The sequence below is a fragment of the Tyto alba genome, unplaced genomic scaffold (genome assembly GCF_018691265.1).
Source record: "Tyto alba isolate M040663 unplaced genomic scaffold, T.alba_DEE_v4.0 Super-Scaffold_40, whole genome shotgun sequence".
NCBI lineage: Eukaryota > Metazoa > Chordata > Aves > Strigiformes > Tytonidae > Tyto > Tyto alba.
This window is the reverse complement of record NW_024881316.1, coordinates 50699824-50713680: the sequence shown is the minus strand read 5'-3', so window position 1 is coordinate 50713680 and position 13857 is coordinate 50699824. Positions and strand designations below refer to the sequence as shown.

Genomic DNA, 13857 nt, shown 5'->3' with positions numbered 1-13857 from the left:
CACATAATAATGCCTGGAATTAAGCTATGGATAACTGCATGCTATACGTCAGTCTCTTTTGTTACTTTTTCTACAATTATAGCTATTGTATTTACACAGCTACAAACTGAACAGCTAGGTATTTACTAATGTTAAAACTTCTCTATAAGCTGAGAATTTCTAAACCTGTAAGATTTTATAACAGGTATTATTAGTCTTTTTGACATTGCTTAGGAACCCCAACGACAGTCCAGGTTGTGTTCCTTTGGGCAATGAGAATTACAAAGAATTACAACTAAGACTGGACCGACACATGAAGGTAGGCACAAATCAAAGGATATATTATATACATTAGATACATAAAACTTAAAAATCATACTGACATTACATCACACTACAGAGTGGTTGACCATAGTGTCTGATTAATATCATTATTATTACTGTTATTATGATTATTGCAATTTTACAGGCATGCTGATGGAATTTTAAGGAGAAATTTAAAGGAGAACAGATAGTTTTGTGGATGTTTGTGGGTAAAGGTTAACAGAAAGCATTCCTAGGTGCCTGGCAGGCTGGCTGCACGGGTAGCCGACACTGCGGCAAGACCTTGGTATCGTAAGTGAGATTTGCCTGAAGTTAAACAGAGGGATTGTAACAAGGAATAGCAACCAAATCCACAGGGAACCCTAGTTCAGTTTATTAACTGAAAATCCCGGGAATAAACAATCAATAATGGCTGATGAAACATAGTTGCATAAAATTGTCCAAATAAGAACATCCCAGCTGGCAGGATAGTCCCTGCACTTGTCCCGGCCGAGGTGTCGACTGGTAAAAGCAATGGGGTGAGATTGGCTCCTTTTCCTGCAAACTTTACTGCATTGCTTGTGTAGCAGTTTAGGAAGCACAAGTCATTAGAATCGTTTGCTCCCAACAACACACGCACTATTAACACTTTTTTGCTTAGCACTTCCCTCCATGTGAGAAAGACACTGATTACAAAGTGCAATCTGATTTCTCGTCACTCTTGCTTTCTGCTGCGTGGCATTTTCGTAGAAGCAAAGAAATGCCTTAACGGCTCTCTGGAAGTCTGCTGGGAGACTCCCACGAGCAACCACAGAAAACCGAATCTCCTTCTCTTGCAATGTATCTGGAAGGATTCAAAGCAGCAGAGCCGTGACCCGCTCCTCTCACATCGCATTCTCGGAAGAACCGTATCAGTGCCGGTTGATAACTGCGCGGTAACGTGACCCGCGCTGCCCTCGCTTTGGGCCTCGGGAGGGACCAGGAGTCGTGCTCCAGAGAGCAGCCACGACGGGTTACGGTACGTACCGTCCCTGCCCGCCAGCTGTGCCACCCAGTCCTCCCAGAAGGACAAATGCTCTGATGGTCTGAAGTGACAGAAGCAACGTTGTGCCCCCAAAACGTATTCTTTCTTTCCTATTGTGACAGCTGATTTAATAAAAGAGATTACCTCTCCCCTGCCACTCCTTAGCAAACAGGGCTGCTTGCTGGTACCCGTAGTCGGGTAGCTCCGTACACAAGGTTTTGATTATTTAAACTTAAGGTTGCAAACCCACATTTTGCTCAACCCGTACACATGCAAATACACGACACATAGCGCAGAAAACGTGAATCAGATCGCGACGCTTTGCCCTCCTTAGCTGACTTACAGGCTTTAGCAAGCTGTACACCACTCGTAGCGACGGCGGCTCGAGGAGCGCCGCTGGGTTTTGGATGGAAGCACAAACCACCTCCCAGTCTCTCCTGAGCCAACAACTGCGTTCACAGGTGGGGCCACAGCACCGGGGACGCCACGCCAGTTTATCATACGAACAAGAGCTCAGGTCAGATTCCAGTAATCCTGGACTACTACCTACTACCAGCACAACCTCCTAAATAAATACTGTGGGTATGAGCACACTGCGGGATACCACATCCAGGATGGCGCGCGGGTGAAATTATTCTTTTTCCCAAGAATATCATCTGAACAGTCGGCCCGCAGGCATGGGCAGGGCCCACTCTCCTGCCCCCATCTCCCTCCTTTATTTTGCAAGCTTAGTGCTGACGCTGCTCTTACCGCATCGCCAGCGGCGTGACCAAGAGCATTTCAGCCGTGATTTCTGGTCTCTGGCAGGGGAGTTCACAGCAGTTCCAGACCAGGAAATAACGGTCTAGTGTGGAAGAACCCCGCTGTGACACCAACCTGGAAGAGGCAGTGGTGATTCTGGTACCGCCGCAAGAAGACAGAGTGTTTGACAGAGATGTACGAACAGATTATTTTGCTCCTTCCTTAACGGGATGCAAATGAGGACGAGGTGGTATCACTTCTGATATCAGCAGGCTGATATTACCACCAGGAGCTGGCTATCATATTGCTACTACCCTGTGGCATGTCAGCGTGGTGACTGCATCTCCACCGATGCCGGGATAGTACTGATGCATGAGAACTACAGCCTTTATACAGACGATAACTAGTACGTTTAACAGAACAGACAATGTGGTTTTGAGACTCAGAAACTTGCTGCTTTGGTTGCCAGAAGGCGCCTGTGCCCATCTCAATCAGAAAGGCTGTCGTTCTGTCGTTCTGCGTAGACTGGGAGGTTCATCAACACCAGTAAAGGCATTATTAGGCTTTATGCTGGGGTGAGATGTCATCTATTTTACTGGGACAACATGGACATTATTCACACCAAAGATGATTAATGGGTTTGCCTGTGCTTCCTGTTATTCTAGCAGGTCTTGTTTATCTTTAAGATGATGAGACACAGGATCTAGTGCTACTGGTTTGTTTTTAAGCTTCCTTTCTGGCCAATTTTACTCCAAAAGCCAAAGGAGGACAATTCTTCCATGCTAGCACATAACGGAGATGGATTCTTTGTTTTGCTGGTTGCCTGAAGACCCGACCAAGCAACGGCAAAGGAAGACAGATACAGAGGCAAACACCTGAAATGCACTTTGCCTAAGAATCTCACTTCTGTTCAGAATCTTCCCATCTGTCACCAATAAGACAAGACTTGGTGTACGTTCAAGGCAGTACAAGGACACTGGGTTGCTCCAAGGAGAACAGTCTCTCTCCTCTGCCTGGCAGGACACCAGACACTGCACAGGACAAAAAGGCGCAAGACACAACCATGACAAGAAAGTGTCTCCAGGCCATCCAGGTCTAGTGCCAGCAACCAGACAAGCCTACTCACTCTGGCAAAGTGATCACTGGATCTAACTGACCAAAAGGAAGGGTGGAGGTGGGGGAGAAGGTTCAAGGGAGCAAGGAAATGGTTAGTGTCCTCCCCCAGTGAAAGAGGATATGCAAAGTGCTCTATATTGATAATACAATTGAAATCTTGGCCCCTTGCATTGCAAATTCTCCAAAAATACTAATAAAAATGGGAGATACCATTTAGCAAGGTAAAGATTTAGAGCCCACTCCAGTGTGCCTCATTTTGAACTGTTCCTACAGTTCACGTCTCACAAAGCTTCAAGAATGTAGTTTGATGGCCTCATGCAGGGCCAGTTTGGCCCCACTTATATTAGTAAATGGAGCAGTGCCAGGGAGTCTTCCAATATCCTGGAACGGGATCATCTGCACGTTTAAATTGTTAGCAGACCTTAGCACAGTTTGGGTCTGAGTCAAATAACCCTCTCGCAATTCCTGGGAGTAGTTTGGGAGTTAGCAGGAGCCAGGAACGACTCCCAGCAAGCAGCTCAGATGTGGCCAGACTCTTTTGGAAGGTAAGAATGATTAATCGCGTGGACGTGATGGTTCAGAGCCAGCTGGCTTCGCTGGCAAAGAACAGTTCCAGGCACATTCAAATTAACAGGATACACAGCACCATGACTTGATGGAGGGCTTATTCCTTTGACTTTGCATCTTCAGTTTTTTTCTCTGATATCAAAGCGGCACAGCATTTAATCAGAAATCTGCCAGAGGATGGTGTCTGATCAGCAGCAACGATCCAGGCAGACCCCTCACAGCAGTGGTAGCAGACAGGGAACTGACAGTCGCGAGTTAACCAGCTGTCAACCTTGGGACAGGCTGAGAGAGCTGGGGGGGGTCAGCCTGGAGAAGAGAAGGCTCCGGGGAGCCCTTCGAGCGGCCTCCCAGGGCTTAAAGGGGGGACAGGAGAGGGGGGGAGGGACTCTGGGTCAGGGGTGTGGGGATAGAATGAGGGGGGACGGTTTTGCACTGAAAGAGGGGAGATTTAGGTGAGATCTGAGGCAGAAATTGTTCCCTGTGCGGGGGGTGAGGCGCTGGCCCAGGGTGCCCAGAGCAGCTGTGGGTGCCCCCTCCCTGGAAGGGTTCAAGGCCAGGTTGGACGGGGCTGGGAGCCCCCTGGGCTGGGGGAAGGGGGCCCTGCCCGGGGCAGGGGGGGGCACTGGGGGGGCTATAAGGGCCCTTCCCACCCAAACCAGCCTAGGATTCCCTGAACTGATGGTTTCTGGCACTGCCTGATCAGCCTGCCCCCAGCACCTGGAAGCTGGTTCCACCAACCAGGTATTTCCTAGGGCAGAAGCGTTGAGGTTGGAAGGGACCTCCTGAGATCACCGAGTGCAACCTCCCTGCCCAAGCTGGATCAGCCAGAGCAGGCTGCCCAGAGAGGTTCCAAACATCCTCAAGGATGGCGACTCCACCCTCCCCCGAGGAACTCAGGCCAGTGTGCAACTGCCCTCACCTACTTCATCCTAACCTGGGCAGCCTTTCCTTTTTACATCAGAGGTTTTGACCAGTCTGGTCAGGGATGATCTGCAGGAAGAGAGCAGTCTGCACCAAGGCACTCACTAAAACCAAGGGAGTTGAGCTCGATGATCCTTATGGGTCCCTTCCGACTTGAGATATTCTGTGATTATAAACGCACATGTGCTCAGGGGGCAAGCAGCTGGGAAGACCAGAACACGTAAGGTTCATGCGCTTTGTAAGGGCCTTTCAGGCCTGACTTCACACAAGCACTGGCTGTTACCAATACAAAATAGATCTAGGTTAAAGAATACCTAGAAGTGAAAGCTTTCACCCAAGCCAGGGAAGAGAACATAGCTTCAGTGAACACACTGATACGCATTTCAGAGCTTCAGTGAACACACTGATACGCATTTCAGAGCTTGGTGTGCAAATGGCAAGGTCTCTTGTGGGGGACAATGTACATAATGTGAGCTGACTGTGCAATATAGGCGTTCGTTAAATCAGAAGAGGAGGGCTGGCAGGAGCAGACAGGGATACTGCAGAGCGCTGCAGGATACCGAAGCTCCAGCAGTAGTCCACAGAGCTGCTTTTAAGTAAGATTAGGTGAAAATGGTTTCAGAGCTCTTACTTAAACATTGTCCTTGCTATTGCACTCCACGTGCCTGAAGAGTTCAACAATTACGTGAAACAATTGTGGAAGTTAATTAGGTCAGACATTGAATTTCATTGCCTTGAAATTCATCGCCCCCCGCGTTAGTAGGTCATACTGCACACCTGATACCAGTGAGCACTGGATGGGCGAATTTGCCATCCAGTTTTCTCTCTACCAGACAAATTTAAGAGGATAATTCTTTTACGGTTACTTGCTGTATGAACTCTTATCTGCTAATTACTCAAAAACTGTCATTAAGTAGGTGGAAATGAAAGAATTACTTCTTTTGTACGATGTATTATATATAACCAAACCCATAAATAAGGCCCATTATGTATTATTCAAATCTAAATAATGATCTCCTGCTGCCTTTTCCCTCTGACTACATGCCTAAGTGAGTAGAATATAAGATCAATACATCTGTTCAATAGGAGGCACTGAAGGCAGACCAACAAAGAAAAGGAAAACCTATTTAAAAATGCAATAGCTGATAACTAAAATTAAAAGTTCACAGCAGAAAGCAAAGAAGGGGGTGCTAGAATTACCCTGTTTCACAGAATTAACAGACTGGGGACACAAACAGACTTCATCTTGGCAAAATGGCTGTAAAGGGCACGAGGGTTCCTGGCAGTCAGCTACAGAAGCATCCCTGGTGTGATGCTGGAGCGAAACAGCCAGCTGCAATAACCATGTGCAGAAGAAGGAGGGCAGGTTCTGTGAAGTGAGGGCTTTCTGCTGCATTTGGCTCTGTAAGAATACTAATGGAATTACATCCAATTTTAGGAGCTACGTTTCAAGAGGGAGGCCGAAAAGCTGTGATGGTTCAGTGAAGAAACACAGGAACAACTATGCTGGAGAACATTCTTTTCATAGAGGGAACTGTAATTCCAAACCTCCTATTTAGCAGACAATTATGTGGTGATTTGATGGCAACCTACATATTAATATGATTTATTTCTAATAAAACCAAACCGCAGTTCACAAGCAAAGATATAACAAAATCCCAAGAGCAGGAACTGCAATGAACAAAGTGCAACAAAGCACATGAACTACTCCCACGGCTGTGCCAAGCTCTTCGTGTTGGAAACCTTAATGCTTTTTATAAAATACCTGATTTTTTTCTCGGTATTTTCTACTTTGCATGGGAAGTAATTCAATGAAATCTTCTGGTCTCTGTTGCATTTGTGGTTGAGGTTAAACGTCTGTGATGATTCACTTGGACTCCATGAACTCTGAATCAGGAAATAATTGTAGTAACATCTGTGTATATGTTTTAAGTTCTTTTGCTCAAAAACGTGAGGGGAAAAACTTCACAGCAGGAAAAGTTTTGTAAATTTTTGTTTGTCATATATATATATATACACACACACAAACATATATATGTGCATGTGTGTATGTGTCCATATACACATATGACAAACAAAAATTTCTTACAATGACTGAAGACAAATCTGTGACACAAGAAAATCCATCAGACACAAATGTAAGAATTGCCAGCCAAATTCAAGAGGTGAAATATGTAAATTCAAAATTACACTTTGGCAGGCAGCTGGGGCCCAAGCCCTCAAACAGCGACCGACTGACCGACCACGAGATGCTGCAAGGGAGCGGGTCCCTTCAAAACAACCTTCCGCTGCGATACACTGCTTGGTGTTCTCCTGCTACACTGTACTTTATGTAATATACTGCACAATAAAACCTCAGAAAGACTGAATTTGCATAGTCACAAAATAAGGATTGGACGATGCAGAGGAAGATGCTGCACAGCATGCAAAACAGACCTCAGAAATAAAGTCACTGTATTTTAAGCAGGGTTTGTTCTTTTTCTTTCAGGCTTTTCTTTCCTTTTCACCATCACAAACTCACAGGCAGGTCTGCAGCCGTGCTTGCAGCAGCCTTTGTCACCCCACAGAGCTCCTGTGGAGCAACTCTGGCCCATGTCAAGCAGCCACATTTACCCCCTCGGGCAGCTGACTTTGAATCCTGCGCTGTGCACGGCGCGGCTGGGCTTGAGGATCAAGCCCAAGGTTTCTGATTTCTCTTGGCACGAGGACGTAGGAGGCAACGCTTCAAAATGCTGACTGCACTCCAGCTGTAGGCTGAAAACTGAGCTGGAGCACTACTTACACCTGGAAAAGAGGAGGGTTCTGGCTACTTTGGTAGGAGAATATTTTACAGTATTAAATATTTTTCTTTTAGAGTTACTATGCACAAACCAGAAATATATTAAATCTTTCCTTAGTGGCTTTTGTGGTTTTTTAAATCTTGGGTAGGAGTTTGGATTAAGAATCGAGAAACTACCTCCTCCCTCCTTACAAAGGAGGGAAGGAGGGGAAGTAGCAAGTGACAGGACAAGAGGAAACAGCCTCACGTTGCGCCAGGGGAGGTTTATGTTGGATATTAGGAAAAATTTCTTCACGGAAAGGGATGTCAAGCGCTGGCCCAGGCTGCCCAGGGCAGTGGTGGAGTCCCCATCCCTGGAGGGATGTAAAAGACGTGTGGATGTGGCGCCTGGGGACGTGGGTTAGTGGTGGGCTCGGCAGGGTGAGCCGAGCGGTTGGACTCGATGGTATTAAAGGTCTTCTCCAACCTGAACGATTCTGCGATTCTATGAATAGTCTAAAAGTCTTACTCTGTTTTACATCAGAAAACCCTGATAATTAAAATACGCTGCTACAATGAGAAAATTTTAGAGAACTGAATCGTTGGAGTTCTATTTCTATCCTGAAACTACTTCAGATCAGCTTTATTCAATTTCAAGTAAGAAGGGCGTTTGGTCGCGCAGGCAGGTAGGGCTCGGAGCCGGAGCATCGCAGGTTTCTCCGATCTGTGCCCATTCTGCTCTCCGTGCCAGCGGCACGACCGCTTTCTCTGCTAGCGCCGCACGAGGCACGCCACCACGCCACTCGCTCTCCTGCAAAAGCGACGGCCGCATCAGACCTTCGGGAGCAAAGGGCTGCCCCCCGGCTGCTTTTGCTGAGGTGAAGGGGCGCAGCTGTGCCGGCGCTGGAAGCCACGGCCGTGTGAACGGAGCGACAGAACTGCGGGCGCGGAGCACGCGGCGCGGCGCTGCCTTCATGGAAACGAGCGGGGAGCGTGTGGGCAACGTCAGAAACAAACAGGCTCTCACAGGAAGACGGACATGTAAAAGTGCAACAAATTTAGCTCCAACTCGTCCACAGGAAATCTGCTGCTGTTGAAACCGAGCGAAATCGCACCCTGGGGATTACCCGACGCGGCTTTTCGAAAAATCGGCTGGCTTGGCCTCGCCACAGGTGAGCTGGTTCCTGAGCGGGCGTCCCGGGGAGCAGCCCCGGCGCCGATTCGAGGCAAAACGCCAGCGGCTCCGGGCGAGCAAGAGCCGCCCCACTGTGCCCCTCACCTCCATGCCGGGCCCCTCACCTCCACGCCGGGCCCCTCGCCGCCCTGCCGGGCCCCTCGCCGTCCCGCTGGGCCCCTCGCCCACTGGGCCCCTCGCCGCCCCGCCGGGCCCCTCGCCCACTGGGCCCCTCGCCGTCCCGCCGGGCCCCTCGCCATCCCGCCAGGGCCCTCGCCGCCCCGCCGGGCCCCTCGCCACCCCGCCGGGCCCCTCGCCCACTGGGCCCCTCGCCGCCCCGCCGGGCCCCTCGCCGTCCCGCCGGGCCCCTCGCCCACTGGGCCCCTCGCCGCCCCGCCGGGCCCCTCGCCGTCCCGCCGGGCCCCTCGCCCACTGGGCCCCTCGCCGCCCCGCCGGGCCCCTCACCCACTGGGCCCCTCGCCGCCCCGCCGGGCCCCTCGCCCACTGGGCCCCTCGCCGCCCCGCCGGGCCCCTCGCCCACTGGGCCCCTCGCCGCCCCGCCGGGCCCCTCGCCGTCCCGCCGGGCCCCTCGCCCACTGGGCCCCTCGCCGCCCCGCCGGGCCCCTCACCCACTGGGCCCCTCGCCGCCCCGCCGGGCCCCTCGCCCACTGGGCCCCTCGCCGCCCCGCCGGGCCCCTCGCCCACTGGGCCCCTCGCCGTCCCGCCGGGCCCCTCGCCATCCCGCCAGGGCCCTCGCCGCCCCGCCGGGCCCCTCGCCCACTGGGCCCCTCGCCGTCCCGCCGGGCCCCTCGCCATCCCGCCAGGGCCCTCGCCGCCCCGCCGGGCCCCTCGCCCACTGGGCCCCTCGCCGTCCCGCCGGGCCCCTCGCCATCCCGCCAGGGCCCTCGCCGCCCCGCCGGGCCCCTCGCCCACTGGGCCCCTCGCCGTCCCGCCGGGCCCCTCGCCATCCCGCCAGGGCCCTCGCCGCCCCGCCGGGCCCCTCGCCGCCCCGCCGGGCCCCTCGCCCACTGGGCCCCTCGCCGCCCCGCCGGGCCCCTCGCCGTCCCGCCGGGCCCCTCGCCCACTGGGCCCCTCGCCGCCCCGCCGGGCCCCTCGCCGCCCCGCCGGGCCCCTCGCCGCCCCGCCGGGCCCCTCGCCCACTGGGCCCCTCGCCGCCCCGCCGGGCCCCTCGCCCACTGGGCCCCTCGCCGCCCCGCCGGGCCCCTCGCCGCCCCGCTGCCCTGCCCAGGGGCCTGGGCTGCCTCACCGGGACACGCAGGGTCGGTCCTGAGCTCTGGCGGCATCGCCGAGACCCCCCGGTAAAACACCAAAGATCTCCAGCAACAAGTGAGAAATCGTTACCTGTTGTTCCTACTGTTGAAGAAGAAATAAAGTCTGTTTAAAGTCAAAGAGCGCTTTCAGTGAAGAGGAGAGATCTAAGTTTCTGGTACTTAGTTTCTTTTCTGAGCAGGGAAACAAAAAACCCCAAATAGTGGTAACTTGAATTTACAGGACATACAAACCAATTCATTGTGCAGATGAAACAAACTTGAGCATGGAAATGCACTTGTGGCTGTCCCTGAACGCTGAAATTCCCTGCAGCCCTTTGCCTGTTCCTTAAGCTATCCAGGTGACAGTATTGTTTAAGTATTTCTAAAGAATTATTTTAGTGTAATTAAAACAGCTGCAGGTTCAGGAGGGCACTGACCACTTACTCTGCACAAACTTTGGTAAAATTCCAAGCACAAGATGACTGTCAGCAGTTCTTCACTGTAACGTACTACTTCCTGAGAATGTATTTATAAGAAAAAATTAGGAATTGTTTAAAAATAGCTGCTAACACTTCTCCAATGAGAGCACCAAGGGCAAATGCATCCATGGGTATGCTGAGCCAACATTTTTTTTTTTCCTATAAAAAGGGAACATAATAACTGTAGTGTTAAATTGGAACTCAGCACCCCATTCCGGTGCAAATCATGGGAGCAACTTTCAAGAAAATTCGCATGTATATGTTACAGCTTGATTGCTCCTTTGTTCTCTTTGTTAGTTTAAACAGTAGAAAATAGCCAATTCCTGTTCTTATACCATTCCAGAGTTGGTTTTTATTTGTGGATCAGGAATGAGAAACGTGGGCTCTGCTTCCCTTTAAAATTTTGAGCTCAGTTTTCTACATGCCTTTATGGAGCTTTTATATCTGTTTAACTGTGACTAATTTTCCTAATGCCACCTAGTAGTAAGCCAGCCAAAAGCTATCCTGATGCAAAGGAAGGCAGAAAAAATAATTAACATATAATCCAACAACAATTTAGGTTAAAAATGTATAATCCAAAAATAGCAGCCTAAATATTTGCCAAAGGGAAGCATTTTAAGCATGTTTGGATCCGATATTGTTTCACTACCTGACTCATCACCAAAGCTGGGAGAACGACCTCCTGTCGTTCCAGCCGGCTTTGCATTACCCTGCGCCTGGGAGGGGGGACTCACAGATTTCAGCTTTTTGCTCTGTCCTCTGGAAAACTGCAAATTTAGGTTCTTTTAGCAGCAGCGGTAACAGACTACTTTAATTTTACCAGGTGTGTAGTAATTTGAAAAATAGTTTGAGGTGTACGCTTCTGTGAAGATAATGAGAAACAAAGGAAACGTGCTAAGAAGTTAAAAACCAATCACAAACCTGAAAACATATGCAGTATATGCGGGTATCTGAGGTTTTACAAAAAGATGAGTTCCGAGGAAAATAAATCCCTGAGCACCAGAATAACACCTAGTGAAAATATACACAATGTACTGTTTCTGAGCAATTCCAAAATGAAGTTTTCATTGTTTTTTTATGTCACAGCCAATTTATTTGTATGCAACATCTCTGACAAAGACATTAAAGAGCGTTCTTCAGCTGGCTGCTATCTCTGGCATGTAAATGAAATAGCAGTAACTGTTCCGAGACACCAGCACAAATACGAGCTCGTTATTACGCCTGTTTCTTTCCAGTGATTTGCAATACGCGTATCACCTCTGGTGACAAAATGTCCTGGTCAGTTCTGCTGCTTGCCGCTGAAACGTCGCATGGGTATGAACGATCTGCTAATAATAATTCTTCCTGGGAGCAAGGCAGGGGTTGAGGTGTTACTTCACGATGACTTTGTTCTCGCCCTGTTCAGAAATGACTAACAGGGAAGACGGAAGGGAAGCGGCCCCCAAGTTCCCCGGCGGCTCAGTCAGCCACCCCGTGCCGCGTCCCTCTCCCAGCTGCTCCTACGATCTGTTCACAACGGCCACAGACAAACCACCCCCGGCCGCGCCGCCGCCGCTCCCGGCCGGCCCTCTGCCAGCCCCCAACAGCTTCCCCCAGCCCGCCGCCCAAACCCACCGCCGCACGGTTTCAAGCAGCGTTCCCAGAAGTTGGCTCTGCCTCGACACCGCGCCCCCGCATCCCGACGCCCCGCCAGGCCCTGGCCGGTATTTTCACGCGAAAGGGATGCGAATCGGGCAAACCTTTGTGGTGGCGGCGAGCGGCTCCCCGGTCCTCCGCCGAGCTGGCATCCCGGCGCGCGGCATCCCGATGCGCGGCACGGCGCCGTCTCCAAGGAAACGGGGCCGGCACGTGACCCGGCAGCTCCTGGGCCCGCGGGATGCTAGCCGGCAGAATGCCTCGGCGTCGGGGAGGGCAGTCAAGGGTGAACTGCCCAGCTACAAAAGCACTGAGGATTCATTCTGTTTTTCTGCTTTTTTTTTTTTCTTTAATCTTTTTATACCTAACCCAGTTTGATCTGTTGGGAGGTGAGGGAGCAGACGCGCCCATTACTCTGTCAGCCAGAAGCAGCACACGGACGCGCATGGAAAGTATTGTAACCAACAAACAACACTTCATATTTCACCACGTTCTTCCCCTTGAATTAACACAAAAGCACAAAACTTACTCCTCAAAATATTCATCCAGAGAAACACAAACACGACAAAGGAAACGCCGGACTGAGATGCAAACGCTGGCTCTTAGAGGCAGAACAGTGCTGTGGCTCCCTAACGAGCTGCTCGCAGCCAGCTCCGGCGCGTCCCACCTGGATGAAAGGCAGTACGGAACAGTTTCCCTCCTTTGTAAAATTCTGGGTCCCTAATTATTTGCCGTATAGACAGCTGTGATTCTCAAAAGCCCTCAGCGGATCAGCCTCCTTCCCACCCCAACAGGATGAGCGACCTCGGTAGATGGAAGGCTTCGCTACCTGCCGCGTGAGTGAGCGGGCTCCTGCCGCCCGCAGCTGAGGGGGCGCGGGCCAGCCGGCGGCCCCGCGGCGCTGGGGAGCGGCAGAGGCTTGCAGGGAAGCAAGGAAGGAAGAAAGGGAAGAGCAGCAGAGAGGAAGGAACAGAAACGAAGACTGACTAGGATAGAAGGACAGGTCTAGCCAATATACACACCCTAAAATGCAAACTCCTGGACGTTTTGAACTAAAAGAAAAAATAATATATGATTCATAAGCTGTAAGTATAACAGAGATTCTTCCACCATGTAATCTGACCTCCTGCATATAAACAATAACCGAACAAAAAAAAATAAATTTCACCCATTTAGTCCAGCACTGAGACAAATTATTTAAGCTTGTCTAAAGCCTGCTTTCAGCAAGATCAGATGTAAGGCATCAAAGAGAAAAAGTCACAACGACTTCCCTTGGTTGTTTAATCCATTACTATCTAGAGCATAAAAAGCAGATTCTTAACTGAAATTTGTTTGGTTTCAGCATCGATAGCTTAAGCATTAAAGAAAAAAGTCTCAGCTCCTTTTTCAGGTATAAAAGGAATTATAATCAAGGCTCCATATTCTGTCCCAGAACAATAGCATTATTTCCAGAACCATGATTGCGAGTACAAGTATTATAAAATGTTAAATTATTATTAAATAAATATTGACAACATCCCATAACTCGATGACATAACATAGTACCTTGCTCCCATCACACTGTCAGGGAACAGGTGAGAGCTGCTTACTCATACTGTAAAAAGGCCATTACAGGATTGATGTTCCGTTTGAATAAAAGAGCATTCAAAATAGAAAACCAGAATTATAATCCCACCACGTGGTGGTTCCTATTCATTTTGCTGAATAATATCATAACAACCTTCTACCAGCCTGAAATCAAGAAGAGATTTCTCTCAGCCAGCAAAAAAAAAGAATGCACGTACCCGCAGCCTACCACGGAAACAAACAGAAAGAATTCAAAATAAAGAACATTTTTGTTCTGTCGCGGAGAATAAGAACAGCTGCAGTCAAAACAAGCACATCATCCA

At 50.3% G+C, this 13857-nt stretch overlaps 1 protein-coding gene and 1 long non-coding RNA gene across 12 annotated transcripts in view; both read right to left on the bottom strand.

The window, feature by feature from the left end:
* The window catches only part of DTNB (dystrobrevin beta), a 212810-nt gene that overhangs the window by 116131 nt on the left and 82822 nt on the right, over window positions 1-13857 (bottom strand). The window lies entirely within an intron of this gene.
* LOC116960691 lies at window positions 11395-12981 on the bottom strand. The gene is made up of 2 exons (XR_004406510.2): window positions 12073-12981; window positions 11395-11730 (listed from the first exon to the last, which is right to left on the bottom strand). It is a non-coding gene; the product is annotated as an uncharacterized LOC116960691 (long non-coding RNA).